Source organism: Colobus angolensis, unplaced genomic scaffold (genome assembly GCF_000951035.1).
Source record: "Colobus angolensis palliatus isolate OR3802 unplaced genomic scaffold, Cang.pa_1.0 Scaffold213, whole genome shotgun sequence".
NCBI classification, from domain to species: Eukaryota; Metazoa; Chordata; class Mammalia; order Primates; family Cercopithecidae; genus Colobus; species Colobus angolensis.
This window is the reverse complement of record NW_012115300.1, coordinates 3,400,936-3,408,173: the sequence shown is the minus strand read 5'-3', so window position 1 is coordinate 3,408,173 and position 7,238 is coordinate 3,400,936.

Genomic DNA, 7,238 nt, shown 5'->3' with positions numbered 1-7,238 from the left:
GTTACTCAGTCAAAAAGTAAATTACTGGGTAATATTGTCTGATTCTGTTTATATTCAAACTACAAGAGATTAAATTTATATAATAACATGAAATGGAAACCAATGTGTTTCCACTGCACCTATATGCTGTGGAAGTTTACTTTTCTATCTTCCCAGCCCGCGAATTTCACAGCAGTGAAAATATGTACATACATGCATGCACATATTCATATATTCATGTGTGTGTGTGTGTAAATGGATAAAAGGATAAAGAGACAGATGAAAGGGGATTTTTGACTTTGCTCTACACACACTTTGGTGGTGTTTGATTTTTTAATAATAAGCATATAATTATGAATACTTTCAAAAATATAAAATAAAAAGACACAAGAAAAAACTAATTAAAAAAAGAAAAGAGGAGCTATAAATACACAGAAATGTATATATATGAGATGTATTCAAAATACATATTTTATATGAAAAAAGCAGAATACCATGATGTTGTCTTATTTATGTTAAAGAAAAGGAAAAGCAAACTGTGTGTTGAGAATGATGTTGAGGAGAAAGTTTTATTTTTCTTCTACATACTTCTGTGTTAAAGTTTATACAGTAAGCACGTATTTATGTACTATTTGTGTTATTTACAAAGAATGTTTTTTGTATAGAATTACCTGATTTTTTTTTTTTTTTTTTTTTGAGAAGGAGTCTTGCTCTGTCGCCCGGGCTGGAGTGCAGTGGCCGGATCTCAGCTCACTGCAAGCTCCGCCTCCCGGGTTTTCGCCATTCTCCTGCCTCAGCCTCCCGAGTAGCTGGGACTACAGGCGCCCGCCACCTCGCCCGGCTAGTTTTTTGTATTTTTTTAGTAGAGACGGGGTTTCACCGTGTTAGCCAGGATGGTCTCGATCTCCTGACCTCGTGATCCGCCCGTCTCGGCCTCCCAAAGTGCTGGGATTACAGGCTGGAGCCACCGCGCCCGGCCACAACATTATATTTTTCATGTTTAATATCTCTACTTAGATCTTCTTAATTGCTTCATGTTTTCAATATTCTCTCCATCCTTGATAAAGGCATTATGAGTATTTTAATCTTAAACATCTTAAGACGCATTAAGTCTTATTTAGTCTTACTCAATTTGATTTATTAGTTTTGCTTTCTCATGGATAGTTGAATCTTTTTTTCATAGAGCTTGCATTTGTACTCCTTAGATATCTGTGTTTTCCTGTGTGTTCTATTTGTGGAATCGCCATCTTCCTTGGCTGGTGATATGTACCTGAAGAGAGGGATGATGGCTTGGATCCTAGCTGACCCTCCTCTTGATGAAAGTATACATGTGTGCTAGAGGGTGGCTACCATAGGGAAAAGAGCCTCTGATTTTGCATTCTGTAACCTGCCTTTCTTTCTCCCCAACCTGTGCGGAGCACTGCTCTTTTCTGCGAGGTGCTTCTTCCTCTCATAGCTACTCAGCAGGGACTCAGTGATGGTGCTAGGAAGCCATTTAGTCCTGCATTGGGTGATTATTCTATACTTCCTATTCACTTAGAGTCCCATGGTGCCTAGATGAACTGACTTCCCTGGCTGGTGCCAGGCTGGAACTTATGTTTCCTGCCTACCCCTCGAATCAAGTATGGCAAAGTAAGCAGTGAGTTGGCTAGTAAATGTGAAGCAAGAGAAGCCCAGAACTACAAAGCTTTCCTCTGGGTTCTGTAGGGTTTGACTTACCTTCTGGTTCTCCATGGGCTTTTCACAGTCTTTGATTTGAGTTCCAGGATCCATCAAAGACCGTTTTAACTTTGTGGCATCTCCAGGTTTTGGCTCAACGGAAGCACAGAACTCCCCATGCTTATTCACAATTCTACCCACTGTATTAACTTCAGCTTGGAATGTATCCACCCCTAAATCTCCTCCTTTATATCCTCCATATATTTCAGGTCCAGCTATGCTGTTCCCTCAGGGAAGCCTGGCTCATAAATTAATACACATGTCTCCTTATACTTTTCTATCATGATAGTGACAATTGGGATTATATAGAGATTTCTTCAATACTCAGCTATATCTCCCAAGAGTTCGAGGCTGCAGTGAGCCATGATTGTGCCACTGAACTCCAGCCTAGGCAACAAAGCAAGACCTGCCTCAGGAAAAAACAAACAAACAATAATCAACTATCTCTCTAGATGCTAAGGTTCAGGAGGTCAAGGGATATGTTTGTCTTTCTTGTTTAGTGCTTTATTTATGGTATCTCACACAGTGCATAGACAATCATGGAGACTTCATGAATATTTTTAAATTAAAAAGTAAAGGGAAGGAAGAACAAAGGAAAGAGAAATAGATATATTTTGTTAAACTGTAATGTAATGCATATTTATTGGACAGCAATCTAATTCTGATTTATAGTCGCATCTGTAATATATAAAGACAGAACCACATACGCACTTAATCCTCGGTGCTGAGAAACATATGGCCTACTTCTTTTATTAGCATCTTGATATAGACCAAAAGTAAATGAATTTTCTGGAGGAGAAACATAATACATTATAAGATCAAATAAAAATTAATTCTGGATTTCCCACTGGGATAACAGGGTCTCACCTGTTACGAATGATAACAAAGAATGAATGAATAATAAAGTATCAACAGTGTGTAAAACTGTTCTGAATGGGCTGTGTTTGGTGGCTCATACTGTAATGTCAGCACTTTGGAAGGCTGAGGTGGAAGGATCACTTGAGGCCAGGAGTTCAAGACTAGAAGAGGTAACATAGCCAGATCTTGCCTCTACTAAAACAAAACTAAACAAAACAAATTCGCTGGATGTAGTGATGCATGCTTTCTCAGGAAGCTGGAACAGAAGGATCCCTTGAGCCCAGGAGTTTGAGGCTGCAGCAAGCTATGAATGCACCACTGTCACTCCAGCCCAGGAGACAGAGCCAGATCCTGTCTCTAAAGAAAAAAAAAAAAAAAAAAACTATCGTGAATGAGTAAGAGATTGTAGAATTCGCAGGATTTAAAGACTTTCTTACTTACAAACCTTAAAAATGTGTGAAACATTTAGCAAAAATCAAACTTTCTTTTCTGAAAAAATGACCACTGGCAAGGTGTGGTGGCTCACACCTGTAATCCCAGCTATTTGGGAAGCTGAGGTGGGAAGATTGCTTGAGGCTAAGAGTTTGCGACAACCCCAGACACATAGCGAGACCCCATCTCTACAAAAAATTTTAAAAAATTAGCTGGGGGTGGTGGCACATGCCTGTGGTCCTAGCTACTCAGGAGGCTGAGGTGGGAGGATTGCTTTAGCCTGTGAGGTCAAGACTGCAGTGAGCAGTGATCCTGCCACTGTACTCAGGCCTGGATGTTGGAGTGAGACTCTGTCTCAGAAAAAAAACAAAACAAAACAAAACAAAAACAAAAACAAAAACAAAACAAAACAAAACAAAAAAACATGCCCACAGAAAACCAGTGAAAGCTAAATACTCCTAGAGCAGTGAAGAAAAAAAAGAAAATGCTAGACACTGTGGTTCATCCTGTTTTCCTAGCGCTTTAGGAGGCCAAGACGGGAGGATCACTTGAAGCCAGGTGTTCGAGACCCATCTGGGCAACAAGTAAGACCTTGTCTCTACAAAGAAAGAGAAAAGGAAATAATAGGCACACTTTCGAGATCCTTCTTCTAAACTCTTTAACAATTAAATGAGTTGCTATCTATTCTAACACAGAAATGAATTCCTTGGATCATTGTCTACATGTTTTCTAAACCAGATAATACGCTCATTGGCATGTTTCTCTGGTTCTCAGATGCTATTAATTCCTAAAGGCTTTTAAATACCATACGGCGTCAATACATAAAGTGATGTTATAATCTCAGATTATATTCTCTCTGGGGCCCCAAGATGTGGTAGGACCACTTGGTGTGTGCACGGTATCCACTTATTTAATCTAATTCTTCCTCTCTGGTGCAAAAATTTAATCTCATTGACACATATAGCTGGGAATGAACAAAGTTTCTCTTGTTACTTTGATGTAAGAGAATAAATTCACCCATTTCCCCTTCTCATATCTATTAAGTTCTCTAGAGTTGTCATCTTAATTTGTGATCTGCTATTAGAAGGTGATGTTAATTACTTTATAACAATATAAACAAGAAATTTTTTATCTACAAAATCTTGGTTTTTCTGGGTGCTAATGTCTTACACAATATAATTTATTTTCAGTGCCAATTTGTTTTGTTCTTTTTGTTTGCTATCGTGCCAACTTTTACTGCCTCATGTAAAATGCTCACTGTGGAAGTTATCAACTACCAATTAAGAGAACTCCAAGTGCTAGGAAGGAAGATGAAACAAAGCTCTCAGCAGGCAGGGCTTATACTGATAACGGGAAAGTACTAAATTAAGACTAATTCACACAACTTCAGAGTATGACTCAGAAGTTCATGAGTCATGAGCTTTCACGGAGCAAGGGCAGGCAATATACAGGGAACAGGTCAGTGTATACAGAAACAGGCTGAACAATGCACAAATCAGTAATAGATTTCTGAGCTGCAAAGATGCGTATTACAACTGGGACCATCATGTCCATAAAGGATAATAATTCCTGTGGAGAAATCAGCGTTTTTTCAAGTGATGCCAAACAGAGTACATTGTAAAACAGAAGTTCAATTTATTTTGAGCTTGTCACTGTGACTAAGAATTTCCAGTTTGAAAAGAAGCTTTTGGGAGTGCTTCATGAAACAACTGGGCCATAGCTACTTGAAGCCATGCTATGAGGAGAGAAATAAAAGCAGGGTACTTTGTGCCAAGTCATCTGTGCTTGTGGGCTCATTCTCAATATTTTCCTTGCCATGTAATTGGCCTAAGTCTATGATTATCCGACTCACTCTCCATCCCTGCATTGTAAACCTGCAATCCTTTTGGTGTGAAACTCTATTTTCCAATATGTCTCTTTGTCACACTGTGGACCATATTGTTTGTTCCCACCCTTGGACCCATGTTCTGCCAGCCCTGCTAGGGAGGTCACAGTAAACCTAACTTTCTTTGGGATTTTGATTCCCCCTTGGTTTTCAGCTTGCCTGCCACTGCCTTTACCCTCAACCCACGTACATGCACACAAAAATTCTTCACTTTATTTTCCAACTACTTGAGGTGTGTTACCTCCCAGCCAGAATCAGTGGTGGACTTGTTACAGGTTTTACTAGACAAAGTCTACTGGGTGGAGGAAATACACTTAAGGCCATTGATTCCTAGGTCAGTGGGAAATAAAATAAGGATTCGATGAAGTGGAAACTGTGAATATGGTAACTGGGAATAGAAGTAATCAAGGGATTTTGTTTTTTAATTTTTAAAACTTTTTTGTAGAGATAGTGTCTCACTATGTTGCCCAGTCTGGTCTTGAGCTCCTGGGCTCAAGCAATCCTCTTGTCTTGGCTTCCCAAAATGCTGAGAATACAGGAGTGAGCCACCACATCCAGCCAGGAATTTTTTTTTTTTTTTTTTTTTTAAAGAGGAGAGTGTCAGATGAGGTAGGATAAGTGGTTACATAATCGAAGTGACAAGAAGACCCAGAAATGATGAAAGTACAAAGTGAGAGAAGAACTTATTTGGTGGAAGGTTGTAGGAACACTGGTCTGAATTTTTGGTGGGAAAACACAGAAAACAAGAAATAAATGGCGACTTCTAGTCCATTCTTCTTCTTTCATTGAATTATTATATCTGTGAGGAGGGCAGATTGCAGGTGGTATGAGATAGTGGCACAAAGAGCAGATTCTGTATTCAAACAAACTCAGCTCCCCTGGCTACTATTATACGAACTTGGGTGGGTGCAGAATCTCTCTAGGACTTGTAAAGCAGACCTAGTAGTTGTAGCTACTTCTTTGAAATAGTTGTCTATGTTCAGTGTCTTCCTCTACCTCCTAAACCCCCTGCCATCAGAATTTTGGCCCCTTCATGCCTCCACTGTTACTGTGGTCACCACTAACATCATGCCACTGAATGCCACACTCCATTCTCAGGAGTCATCTTACTTGACATATCAGCTGCATTGACACAGTTAAGGCCTTCTTCCTTCTGGATCCAGGAGTGTCCAATTTTTTGGTTTCCTTAGGCTACATTGGAAAAAGAAGAATTGTCTTGGACTACACATAAAATACACTAACACTGACGATTGCTGATGAGCTAAATGGCAAAAAAAATCTCATGATGTTTTAATAAAGTTTATGAATTTGTGTTGGCCTCATTCAAAGCTATCCTGGTGAGTTGGACAAGCTTGTTCTAGATTTACTTTTACTTTTTCTCTTGGCTTCAAAGACACTATACTTTCCTGGTTTTCCTCCCATGCCACTTGTTGCTGCTTTTTGGGTCTCCTTTTGCTTGCTTCTCCTCTTCTCTCCAAATGCTCACTGTTGAAGTTCCTCAGAGTTTAGTTCTTTTTCTTCTCATCTACATTCCCTTCCTTGCCATCTCAACCAGTCATATGAAATTACATTCTATATCTATGTCAGACTCTCAAATTTTTATCTCTAACCCAGACCTTTTTCTTAAACTTCAGACTTATATGCTAAATTGCTAGCTGAAAAACCTCCATTTGGATGACTAATGGATACCTCAAACTTAACACATCGCAAATGGGATTTCTAGTTTTCTCCCCGTAAAGTTTTCTACTTTCAGTCTTCATCCTGTCATTTAATAATGATTCCAGGCCAAATTTCTGGAGTCAATCTTTTATCTGCTCTTTCTCTTATATCCCACACCTAACACGTCTGCGCTACACCTAATCCTGTTGCCTCTACCTTCAAAATATACCTGGTCACTTACTACTTCCTGTGATCCCATTCCAGTTCAAAAGTCATCCTTTTCACCTAGATTATTGCAACGATTTCTTAACTGATCTACCCTTGCCTTACCACAGTTTATTCTTTATAGAGAGTCAGAGTAAGCATAAGTCAGATTGCATCAGTCCTCTGCTTAAAGCATTCAAGTGACTTCATATCCCACTCAGGGTAAACGCCAATGCCTACAAGTCCATCTTCTCTACTCCTCACCCCAAGTATTTCTCTGATCTCACCTCCTTTTTCTACTTTCTACCTCCCTTACTCATTTCTGACCAGTGAGGCTTACCCACTCAGTGAGGCTTACTATGACAATCTCATTTAAAACTGCAACCTGCCCCCACCTCTGGCACCCTTGATCCTCCCCTTAAATTGCATGATCCTCCCCTTAAATGGCTCTATTTTTCCACAGCACTCACCACCCTCTAAAAAAACTATATATATTTATTAT